Raw genomic sequence first — 13,216 nt, forward strand, 5'->3', positions numbered from 1 at the left:
ATGATAATACGCACGCTCACAGAGGGGATTCAGTCTAATGCGCAACTACCTGGTGTTTTATTAAAACTAACAAAAGCTGGTTGCTGTTTTGAAACAGTGGAGTAGATCATATTTTATCACGTTCTCTTTTTTTGGCTTTATGTTCATTGCGTTTACATTTATTCATTTAGCTGACGCTTTTATCCAAAGCGACTTGCAGCTGCTATTCATGTCAGAGGTCGCACGCTCAGGGACACATTGGTGTCATGTTTCCATAAAGCAGCTGTTTTATTTGCAAATTTGATTAAACCTGGGCAATAGTAATTAATAATAAAATATGATATGGCTCTTTAGTCTTATTGGCTTGCATCTGCCATCAAGGCTAGTTTTGAAAATCACATCACATAAGGTATGGACGGCTAGAAGCTTCAGACACAATTATAATAATATAATATTCTGTGGCTACAAAGGTGCAAAACCCCTTTTTTTACTCAGAAATTTGTTCAAATGTCGGCAGTCTTGAGTAGACATAAAACTAACTAGATCATATCAGGTGTGATGAGTCTTTAAACACAGCAGGATGAACTCAGTGGATCTGTTTTCTTAAGTGGCTCCAGGTGATCACAGCTGAGGGAGGTGCAGGGCGACACCTGCTGGTCATTTTCTGTAAATCCTTTTCGTGTGCTTGCTGTTGTTCGGTGCCATCGATCTTTGTAATATTGAGAGCACTTTACTGTTCACAGCATTTACTAAAATAAGCCTTGATCTGTAATGCTAAATAACAGAAATACCTTTGTTTAATTCATCACAAACATGCTCCAAACTGATCATACAGTTGAATCGCTACCTCTCATAAACTGTTAATCTCTTAATCATGAAGGCGGATTTATTGCATTATTTAATTAGTTTTCACTAATAAACTGTCATCTAAGTGTATATTTTTGTGGAGACATTACATTGTCTTAAGGCAAAGAGGGAGAACCACCGCAGGAATGGAAATTCTTTGGGAGAACCTTAATTTTAAAAAGTAGCCTTAAGTACAAAGATAAGTGATGGAGCACACTATCCAATCAGAAGCAAGTGGTTGATATAGTCCCACCCACCAATGAAAGGAAATATTGAGTAATAAATTCGTATTTTTGTTTTGATTAAAAAAAACAGTGGTTGGTGCCTTTGTTAATTATACCAAAAAACAAACGGTTAAAACGTACCTTGGTCCAAATAATGGTCCGATTTTGGTTTTATGAAATTCCTATTTTCATTTTCCGTTTGAAGATACACGTTAAGAAAAGAAAGACCGGTGAGCCAGGTGACCCGGAAGAGTATAGATATTAAAATAAAAGCCAAGCTTTTAGAACGGCTGGATCTGTAGCATTATGCAGCACTAACGTTATACCAGGGTGACGTTAGATGAAAATAAATAAATAAACCTGGAGAACCAAGAGAAATACGTTAGCAACAGCAGTTGATTGCATGCACTATAATATTGTGCTTTTATTCATGTAAACAGCAAAAGGCACGTTTTTTTAAGCGCATTGTTTGGTGCAGTACAGTTGGTAGGCTAATATAGGTTAACCTAAGAAATGATTGTGTGTGTAGAGTTGTTACTGTCAGCGCTATATTTTTAATATTAAATAAATATTTAATATGGTTTCCACCGTAATGAACCAAGCTGTTTCCCCTTTCTACCAGCAGGTGACAGGATTTAAGTGAAGGCCTGTACTGTCTTTATTAAATGTTTTGAATCCAGATTACTGATATAGATGGATTTATTGTTGTTCATTTCATTTGTTTTTTGATATTTGTTTTATTTGCAGCCTAGTTATCATCTTCATCATTCACCCTCAGCCCAGAGTTAAACCTGTATGCCATTCTGCTCTAACCTGGTTTTAACACTGCTGTCAGCTGAATGAAGATGGTAACTAGGTTAAAAATTAATCCTTAAAAATGAAAAAACAAATGAAATGAAGAACAATAAATACACCTGTATCAGTAACCTGAGTTTAAAACAGTTAAAGACACAAACCGGACATTCATTTAAATACTGCCACCTGCTGGTAGAAAGGCCAAACAGATCTGTTACTATGGAAACCACATTAAATATGAATTTAATATTAAATATAGTGCTAACAGTAACAACTCTGCACACACAATAATTACCTAGGTTAAACTACCAACTGTGTTGCACCAAACAATACGTACATTAAACGTGACTCTTTCTGTTTACATGAAAAAATGCACAATATTATATATTGCATAATCAGCTACTGTTGCTAACATATTTCTCTCGGTCCAGGTTTATTGATTGATTTGAATCAGCGGCAGACGCCGTAGCATCTCTAGGTAGATCAGTGGCGACCTAACGTACACAATCAGCGGCAGATGCCGTAGCATCGTAACGATTGCAACCAGAAATCCCACACAAACAACGACAGGTGCCTGGGTGAATCTGCGGCATGTCGGTTTTACCAGAAATATCACCTAAACGGCGAAAGGTGCAGTGGCAAATCAGGAAAAATCGGTGGCATTTTAGACTGCCACCGGAAATGCCGCAGATAACCGAGGCCGATGCCGCGGCATCTCAAGCTGCCACCGGAAATGCCACTGGTAGCTGCTGATGCCACTATTTGAGTCAGCTGTCTCTCTAAAATCTGTGGCATCTGACACCACGGTAAAGGGGGACATGAGGGTATATATAGCACTTGATCATCAAGCAACACTTTGCTGAGAGGTGAAAAGGGGATTTATAAATGATTAATGAAGCGTAATGCATTTGTAACTTGTAACGGTCATAGACCAAGGCTGGGCCACTCTGAGCTGTGAAGGGCCCCCAGTACAGTTTGACAGTGCAAGTGCAGCTGCACTGTCTGTACTATCTTAACCTATACCCCTGTACGGGAGAGAGAGATGGAAATAAGCGGGGCACAACGACAACAGACAACGTTAGGTCTGTGAGTGTGAAGAGAACTGGAGGAGGCACATTCAATAAGTGAAATGAATGAAGTATAATTGAAACGGTGAAATACGAAACAAGCTAAGGTTTTCTAGGCAATTTAACAGCCTTGTTTCCCAAGTGTAGTCCACCATGAAGGGTAGAGTCTGGAGAAAAGTTTTGAATGAATGATCTTTATTGTGATTGTACCCAGATAGAGCTAGATTTAAAATGGCTTTGAAAAAGTAATAAGGTAAACCAATAAAAATAACAAGTCCATATGTCCATTAATCTGTAATATGAATTTGAGAGTCTTAGGTGAAAGATTGTGTCGAAAAGGTTTTTTCTTGTGTCTTGGCATAAACACTAAACACAGTAATGATATCCAGATGTCTTTTGACAAAAGAACCAGTGAACCTTCATCTGATGCATATCCCAACGTACAGTTTTGGCAGCTTTGAATACATTGACAGCCTCATCATCAAGATTATTCTGAAAGGAAGACCTGAGAGCAACAATGATGTCCTCCCAAAATGCAAGTAGTACAGCTCTTCTATCTTTGTGCTCAGCCCATGGTCTGAATATATGAAGTGGACGACGTCACCCGTTGGTTTCTGATCTGCTGTTTTGAAGCCTCGAGTTTGACCATATTTGGACGAGACGGTGGAGCTAACGCCCATGTGTGGAGCTAGCTAGCTTGCTTAGCTAGGTGCATCTGTAATTCACGTTAACAGTCATTTTAATCGTGATGATAATTGTGTCTAGCGAGCACCAGTCTGTACTCACCAGAGAAAGTGAACAGCCAACTTCTAATAAGTTTCTAATTAATAAGGTTTCTATTTTCTCATCCATAACGAGGTTGCTAGGCCATCTGAAATAATTTGTATCCCACTATCACTTTTGCTAGGAAAAGAGAAACTTCTCCATATTCAACCTTGTTATTAGTCATGATGTGAAGAATACACAAAATTAAATACTTGACAGTAGGCCATCATCTGTGAATTATAAAGGGGGGATATATTTTATGGCAAGTAGAAAATACAGTCTGAAATAATTTGTATCCCAAATTTAAATGCAATGCATTATTCAATTTTTATGATAATAATTTACCCTTTAAGGAGGGGGACAATTTCCAGCAATATCCAAAGGCCATGCAATGGAAACATTACAAGGACAAAATATTGTCTACAATGCTGCATTCAGTTTAATGTACATTTCGAGTCAAGGAGATGTAACGTTGAGGCGAGCAAAGTGTTAAACTAATTACAGTGATGATACAGTATCGAGCAGCTTACTTTAAAAAGGTGACAGTCTGTCTGAATCTAGCTTCTAAACAGTAACATGGATGACAAAGTGATTGACTACGTGGTCAGTTATAACATCACCAGACTATCGCGAAATAAATGTTTGCTTTACGAGTGAAACTAAATGCTCGTCTTGTGTAGACATTCTCAGTTGAGTGCAATGAATAAATAATACGAAGTTCGGTAACACATAACGTAAGCCTATAAAAACGTTTATAAGTGCTAGCTTGCTCTACACAAACCTCCTTAATAAAACAATACTAAAACGATAGATTAAACAATCCACATGGTATATTTTTCATTCACTTTGGTGAAGTCGAAGGTCCGCCTTCACCGCTGAATGCACGCGCGCTCCAGCGGCAGGGGAAACACTTTCTGTCGGGGATAACTACCTTGGCACGACACCTGGAAAAACGCTCAACGCCTCGTCACGCTGCTGGCGTTTTTACCGGCTTGTAAAAACGAGGCGCTCCCATTGGAATGAACTGAAAAAAGACGCAGCTGAAAAGCGCTTTGGTGGACATGGGCCCAGACTTTGGGGTCTATAGTTTTTGTCAGTTGCCCAAAATCTGGGGTTCAGGAGGAAGAAATTATTTTAATCATCAGTAGGCCTATAAAAACATGACACACTGGATTGTTTTATTGAGTTAGTTACAGTTTTGCAGGCAAGTAGATGAAGAACAAATTTATAAATTTGAAGACACAAACATCCCTTTTACTTCACTTCAGAGGACAAAAACTTGAGTCCAGTCCAGGGCGTTAAGATCCTGCCTAGATCAGTGAAAGGTATGTAAACAGAGGGTGTTCCCACTTTATTGTTGATTATTTAGGAAGTGACAGTCCTCACTGCTTTAACGTCATCACTCATGCTTTATTTCAATCAAGACCTAAGAATCTGAATCAGCTGTAATGGCAGAGTATGTGCACACATATGAGGAATTTGATTACATTGCTCTCGTTATATACACAGAACAGCTTAAACAAATCAGCTCAGCTACAGTGTTAAGTATGCACATACACACACCATAAACCAAAACAACAACATACAAAGAGCGTTACTGGAGCCTTTGGAGATTCCTATCATCCTAAGGAATGGAGAGAGACATATAAAATAGAGATTAAATCCCTTTGTCTTCTTACAGTAGTGTACATAACTGAAACATGCAGAATGGGGGTTACATACTGTAGGAATACTCGGTCACCAGCAGCCTTTCGAACGTCCTCTAGTAGCTCACTGGTTGCAGATATCGCCAAATCTGCTGCTGTAATGTGGAGATGTCCATGGTTCGAGCTTAACGTGTCTTTGTTGATCCCACCTTTAGGCTCAATTGTACTTGATATATCATGCGTACCTCTATGGCTGCATTTTCCTGTTCAGCATTAGAAACGGAACAAAATGTTTCATACAGCTTTATGTCTTCATCTTTTTTAGAGACTACCACACTGCTTTTCACAGTCTTCTCTTTCAACGTGTGCTTTTAAGCATGGTAGGGACCAAAGAGTTGGTCTGCTGGTGGGTCCACCACTTTGGTCTTGACTAAAACATCTTAACAACTAATAAATGCATTGCACTCATCATTTTGTACAGACATTCATAGTTCCCAGAGGATGAAATCTGAATACTATGGTGATGTCCTGGAATCACGAATAGTTGAAAAACATTTTTAGAGCTGTGTCCCAAATTTATACTTCAAATTAATTCTAGCAGCTTTTGAGTATGTAATGTGGTCATGTTTCTCCCTTAATACATTGCACACAGGACATACAGTAGATGCTCACCACTGGAAGAAATTAAATCATTTTCAGTCATTTGGTGCTGTCAAATGTGAACTCTCTTTTAGCTCAGTGTTTGGTCTCCATCAATTCCAGAGGCAAATCTTTGGCTCTTTAGTTGTTAAATGCTCCACTATGTTCACCAACTAGTCTCTACATTTGTCTGTCTGCTGTTTGGTACTGAGCAGGTAGTGTCCAGTGAGTTTTAGAGCTTTTTCTCTGAAAATAGCTGTTGCTGTGGCCTACAATTACACTATGAGAACAGTGCGAGTGAACCAGGGGTCTCATTTATAAAACAGACTTACGACCAATTTTGATCTTAAGTATGACTCATAAAAATGATATCTTGACGTGCTGGTTTTGTAGGGGTATTGCAGTTTAGGATGGATATGCATGCAAACCTGTGGTGAACTTTGCATTAGCTTCATTATCAATGTAATGGGAATGGGTGCAATGTTCTATAAATAGTGTGTCAAATTAGAAAGAAGTAGGAGAGCAGGGGTGAGTTGAGTCAGTATTTACAGAGGCATCTCAGTCAGGACATGGCAGTAATGTCTCCAACTAAAATATTTACATATATTTCAGGATGGGATAATCCATTTGAATCTAAAATAAACTGTTTTCAAAATATGACTTGGGTGAGTTGACTCCTTAAACATAAAAAAATCACTCTCACTACTCAGTATCCTACTCAGAAATGATCTTAAGACTAAGTTCAAGTATAAATCCAAGAACATAAATTCCTTAAGTAGGGTTTTTTCCAGATTTGTACTTTACTTGAGTATTTCAAATTGTTGCAACAATAAGCATAATAACAATTTTTTACTCTGATACATTCTGCACGAGACATTTTTACTCACCAATTAAAGGAGATGAGCAAGCATTATTATCTATAATTTACAAGGGCTATGCTTAAGTTTGTCAGTAGAGTAGACGCTGGATCGTCAGCCAGTACTAGCTAGTCAGTCAGTACTAACACAGTTGATCCACATCCAGCCTCAGCCAGTACGAGCAGATGTGCAGCCACCATCAGAAGCAGCTTAGACCCTAATGGAACAGTTGTGTGTCATTAGTTCAGAATCAAACGTGGGACCACCATTGACCACTGTCGTTTCTTCACATATTGAGATGACACAGGTGCTATTTGTTGTTATGGAGCTTTGACATATGAGCCTAATGACAAACGTATTTCTCAATTTTATAAATGGCATTGGTACTCTAATTTAAACACAATTCTTTAGGTATGCAGAAATTTTAATAATAATTTACCATTTGGTTTGGAAACACCAGTATATCCAGAGTTAAGTAATATTTCCTGCAGGATGTCCTCCAAAATGTTGTTTGTGCAGTCGTCTACATTACAGTTGTGACAGGTTGCTCTGCTTTCAGCTGTGGAGAAAGAAAATTCACAAGATATTTTATCAGTGTTGTGTTTTGTAAAATGATCTCTCTAATCACATCAAATCTTTCTTCATCTCTGTATTGCTTTGTTTTGGTAAGACAGATAAACACACGGACATCACATGAACTATTACCTGCAATGTTACCGATGCTGGTGTCTGATCTGATCAGATTGGAGTTTGGGAGTGTGTTTTCCATTTCCACCCAGTTGCTATGACTGTAGAAATCCTGTTATTGAAAAAGGAAGACAAGTTAAATATTTACAACATGTCAAAAACAGCATCTGTCATTATCTTTTAATACCAAGATTGTTTTTTCAAACCTCTTCACTAAGATAAACAAATGGCATTGCATACAGTTTTGATACATTTGCATATGGCATAACACTGCTGCACCTGATTAACATTTGTGTGAGAAACTTAAAATGGAAACAAAACGAGTAGAAAGTACCTGTAAAGTGTGTAAGATTGTGCCCAGTTGTTCTCTTGCTGCCCCAAAGTTCTATAACTTGTTGCTGGCTTTCACAGCTGATAATCCATCTGTGATGATTTTTCTTCTCCCCCGGAAAATTTCTCATGGTCAAAGTGATAGGGTGGGTCAGACAAATGCTGAAGGTCTACATCTCGATTTTTATCTTGGATTAAACTGATCGTTTGGATGAAGCTGTTGGATGAATTTGCTTGACAGGTATCAGCAACAGACTTGGCCGTAAAATGCTGCGGCTACACACACACACACACACACACAGACAGTCATTGTTGCAGTGGAAAATCACATTTATTAATAATACAGGCACCACCATTTAAAATAAATAGTCAGTATAATTTGGTTGAATTTCATCCTTACAGGTCAGAGCTCGGCACACTTGCACGGTGATATTTAAGATCGCTATCTGAGTGATTTCCTGATGACTCAGAGAGTTTACATCAAGTAGGATCCTAAACCCAAAAGCTCCTGTCTGCAGGAGCAGGAGACACAGAGCAGCCAACCCAGACATCATTGCACAGCCTGCCTGATAAACACAGCAGAAAACATAAAAAAACAAATTGTGTTGAGCGTGAAAGTTAATTTTTGTACCAATTCAACAGCTGGTTGGGTGTAATTCTGTTATTTGGTGACTGTGTTTAATACATTTATTGACTAAATATATGCAAATGTTTTTCCCTTCAGTTACCACTTTAGTAAACTCACAGTTTGGATCAAATGTGCTACTTCAGCTCTGATCTAACAGCTTCTCTCTGTCTGTCTTGCTCAATGTCCCGCTACAGCATCACATCTGATTAGTTACAAGTCGCGAATAATAGCCTATCATTTGCTCTGTTGAGCAGCGGAGCTGTATGTTGAAGGGAAGGCAGCCAATATTACTGAAGCTGCAATAAATTTCACAATCTGATGATAACAAGCAGCCCAGTGTCCATGTTACACCAGTGAACATGCCCGAAGTCACAGCTACGGGTTTTACTCAGTGACACTCTTTGTGACGGCTTTTAAATCTGTCACTCTCCCCCACTAACTGAGCTTTAGAGTTAAACACAGCATGCGTCTGTCTTTTCTATCTTTTCACTGCAGGTCTGCATCGCGATGTAACGCAACGTGTTTACTTTATGAATAAACAGTTGTAGAAAGCTTTTTCTCATAGTGTGATGCAATTAATCTTTGCTTTGCAATTAATCCACAGTTCAAAAACACTGAAACAGTCACTTCATTGTTTTGAAATTAAATAATAAAAACAGTTTTTTAAATTATTTTGTAATGTAGACCCAACAACTCTCACAAAATTAAATTAGATGATGAGTTTATAAAAATACGAAAACGTGACGTCAAATTGTATGTTTTATTTTACATTACCAATAATAATCAGATATGACTAAACTGTAGCGGAGACTGGGGTCAATTGTAACAGGGGGCAATTGTAACACACTCAATTTCACACACTCAACAGAAACAAGCTAGAGTGATGACTGCACATGCTCAGTAGGATTCTCTCTCTGCCTGTGGAAAAGGAGCAGGATCATTTCACCGCAGGAGAAGTTTTTAACAAAATACTAATTTTGAGGTATGAAAGTAACTTTTTGGATGTGCAGTATTTTTCTTCTGGTGTCTAAAGTTTAAATTACTACAAATTTAAACAAACATAGATTTCATCTCTAGGTTATGGATCAACAATTAACACTATGCTAGTATAGTTGTGGCTAGCGGGCATACAAGATTTTATCATGGCTGCAACATCGGGGGCAATTGTAACACTGTGTTCACTGATGTTCCAAGCCACATGATAAGCAGCTTGTTTGTCTGTGTTGACTACTTTTGTTAGAAAGTGGACATATTTCACTAAATTTAAATGTAAAACTACATTAAAAAAGGGCGTATTAAAAGAAATGGATTTGTTCTAGTATAAACAAATCATCAATTAAGATAGGTCAATGTTCTTTGTATAAAATGATCTGTGTTTTACACTCACCTGAAGGATTATTAGGAACACCTGTTCAATTTCTCATTAATGCAATTATCTAATCAACCAATCACATGGCAGTTGCTTCAATGCATTTAGGGGTGTGGTCCTGGTCAAGACAATCTCTTGAACTCCAAACTGAATGTCAGAATGGGAAAGCAATTTTGAGCGTGGCATGGTTGTTGGTGCCAGACGGGCCGGTCTGAGTATTTCACAATCTGCTCAGTTACTGGGATTTTCATGCGCAACCATTTCTAGGGTTTACAAAGAATGGTGTGAAAAGGGAAAAACATCCAGGATGCGGCAGTCCTGTGGGCAAAAATGCCTTGTTGATGCTAGAGGTCAGAGGAGAATGGGCTGACCGATTCAAGCTGATAGAAGAGCAACTTTGACTGAAATAACCACTCGTTACAACCGAGGTATGCAGCAAAGCAATTTGTGAAGAAAAATGTTGCCTGGTCTGATGAGTCTCGATTTCTGTTGAGACATTCAGATGGTAGAGTCAGAATTTGGCGTAAACAGAATGAGAACATGGATCCATCATGCCTTGTTACCACTGTGCAGGCTGCTGGTGGTGGTGGTGTAATGGTATGGGGGATGTTTTCTTGGCACACTTTAGGCCCCTTAGTGCCAATTGGGCATCGTTTAAATGCCACAGCCTACCTGAGCATTGTTTCTGACAATGTCCATCTCTTTATGGCCACCATGTACCCATCCTCTGATGGCTACTTCCAGCAGGATAATGCACCATGTCACAAAGCTCGAATCATTTCAAATTGGTTTCTTGAACATGACAATGAGTTCACTGTACTAAAATGGCCCCCACAGTCACCAGATCTCAACCCAATAGAGCATCTTTGGGATGTGGTGGAACGAGAGCTTCGTGCCCTGGATGTGCATCCCACAAATCTCCATACAACATTTCTAAAGAATGCTTTCAGCACCTTGTTGAATCAATGCCACGTAGAATTAAGGCAGTTCTGAAGGCGAAAGGGGATCAAACACAGTATTAGTATGGTGTTCCTAATAATCCTTTAGGTGTGTGTATATGTGTTTAACAGAAAGTGTGAATGTTATATAAGCCTAAGTCTGCAATTTCAGTTTTTCTGTATAGTGGATTTAAAGTAGTTGATTGTATAAGACCCAGCAAAACCAAAGAGAATGACTAGTTCACTTGTGAAAAGCAATTTTATGAAGATAGAACAGAGAACTTAGCGGAGGATGCCTGACATCTAAAATAATTTGAACCATATAAAAACACTCTTAAGTAACATTAGCAGTAAAGTAATTACTTTGAGGTAGCCCTAGGCTTTTACTTGACATACAGTGGGTTAATATGACTTATTTTTCAGTGTTACAACACTCTGACTTCTTGCATTTAATTAATTGTTATAGTATTGTGAAGTGAAAATATATCAATTACATTATTAATTAGTGCACATATATGTGTTTCTTGTATCAAAAGATGACTTGTGTATCTCAAGTAGTCTGTGAGTTATTAAGGAAAATGTAAAAAATGTTACAATTGCCCCAGGTCTCCCCTACCTTTGGTCTTGATGCATTCTAGTAGACTGTCTATCTGTTGCATGTTGCCGCACGTCTAGAGAATATTGTTTGTAGACTGGGGCATCTCTAGTACCAATGTGCTTCATTTAAAAAGTATGTTGCAACACATTTTACCTTTATCAAAAAATTGCTGCTCCTGCGATTTGGATTTTGCACTTAGTCATATTGCGATATTTTGATTAACACAATCACAATCTTTCAAAGAAAAATTATCCTGCAATGTCCACATAAGAAGGTGAGAGCGTTATTCCCAAATCTGAGAAGTTATTTATAAGAAGATCATGTCATAATTATATTGTGATCAAGGAATAATTATTTTGTTGCAGGAAACCAAAGTTTGTTCTGTGAGAAATTATTACACACCTGCCCACTGACACACTCTGTAGTGGCACCTCTTAAATCAGATTCTGTGACCTGACCAAATATTGTTAAAGGAAGTGTTATTGCTCTGCAGACAGACCTATCTACTACCTATCCAAGTTTTTGCTATCACAACCAGAAAAACTGGTGACTCTTTACGTATTTAATATCTGAATGTACAGTACATGGTTTGTCCGTGTCAGTTGGATTTCTTTCATTCTCATTTTTCATGGTGACAGTTTGTGTCAAACCAGTTTTTGATGTACCTGACCGCAGACGATGGTATGTACTACAGTACAATAAAATACTGAAAGAGAGAGTTACTCCCATTCCTTTAGCAGATGAAAAGAAAGTATCTTGAATGATGATTGTTACAGCAATAATTTAGAGGCTGATTATATATACAGTAACTATCATAAAAGCAAGTAGCCTTATATTGTTGCTTTTAGTTTACTTATGATTGTGTGAGTTTTTTAATGATCTTGACATTAGAGGCCTATTTACTTCATCATCAGTACGTCATCACAATAGGTCTGAATGATATGCAAAAAATCCTATTGTGAGAATGGTTATTTTATTTTTTTCACTGAAAAAAATATAAAAATTATTTAAAAAAGATTTTTGCTGCAGACTCTACTGTACTGACAAGCATGTTCCCTCATGTGTAGAGAATATTGTTTGTAGGATTTTTAAAAAATCTATGTCCCTCCAAACTATACATGAACAGAACATTAGACCGATGCTCAAGACACTTATCTTTACATTTGAAAAAGACCAAAATAAATTTTGAATATCTCAAAAGTATTTTCAATTGTAAAAATATGCGATTAGCCTGAAATGGGAATGGGAGTACTGTAGACCATGTAAGAGATGCCACTACAGAGTGCTTCAGTGGGCAGATGTGTAATAATTCTTCACCCAACAAACTTTCCTGCATTCACAATATAATTATTCCTTGATCATAATAAAATGTTGATATTATTATTCATCTTATAAAAATGTATTCTGTGATTTGGAAATAGCTCTCTCATCTTCTTATGTGGACATTGCAGAATAATGTTTCCTTTGAAAAATTTTAATTACAAGTAAATAGGTCTGCAGTGTCAAGATCATAAAATAACTCAGTCATGAGCAAACTAAATGTAACAATATGAGGCTAATTGTTTTTATCATAATTATATATATACTCAGAATCTAAATTATTGCTGTGACAATATATTGTGACTACATTACAAAAGGTGAAATCTCTATTGTATTGTAGCACAAAATTCTCATACTGTACCATCAGCTGCTGTCAGGCAGTTTAACTGCAAAACTGGTTTCTTACACAAACTGTCAGCATGGGAAATGAAAGAATTCAAACAGACATTTTTTTTCTTGGCACTGCAACAGATCAAACAGGCCAAACATATCACACAGGTCAAGGACAATAGAGACTCCACCCCAGAC

General features: G+C 37.7%; 2 long non-coding RNA genes across 2 annotated transcripts in view; one reads left to right on the forward strand and one right to left on the reverse strand.

Moving 5' to 3' along the window:
* Window positions 1–5,079: 5,079 nt before the first annotated feature.
* Window positions 5,080–8,378, reverse strand: LOC123963858. Its single transcript, XR_006823271.1, has 6 exons — window positions 8,236–8,378; window positions 7,840–8,111; window positions 7,524–7,617; window positions 7,258–7,377; window positions 6,849–7,035; window positions 5,080–5,585 (listed from the first exon to the last, which is right to left on the reverse strand). It is a non-coding gene; the product is annotated as an uncharacterized LOC123963858 (long non-coding RNA).
* Window positions 8,379–9,317: 939 nt separating this feature from the next.
* LOC123963590 overlaps window positions 9,318–13,216 on the forward strand; it is a 10,821-nt gene continuing 6,922 nt past the window's right edge. The window contains exon 1 of the long non-coding RNA XR_006823217.1: window positions 9,318–9,445. This is a non-coding gene — a long non-coding RNA (uncharacterized LOC123963590). The remainder of the gene's footprint in view (window positions 9,446–13,216) is intronic.

Source organism: Micropterus dolomieu, linkage group LG23, assembly GCF_021292245.1.
Source record: "Micropterus dolomieu isolate WLL.071019.BEF.003 ecotype Adirondacks linkage group LG23, ASM2129224v1, whole genome shotgun sequence".
Lineage (NCBI taxonomy): Eukaryota > Metazoa > Chordata > Actinopteri > Centrarchiformes > Centrarchidae > Micropterus > Micropterus dolomieu.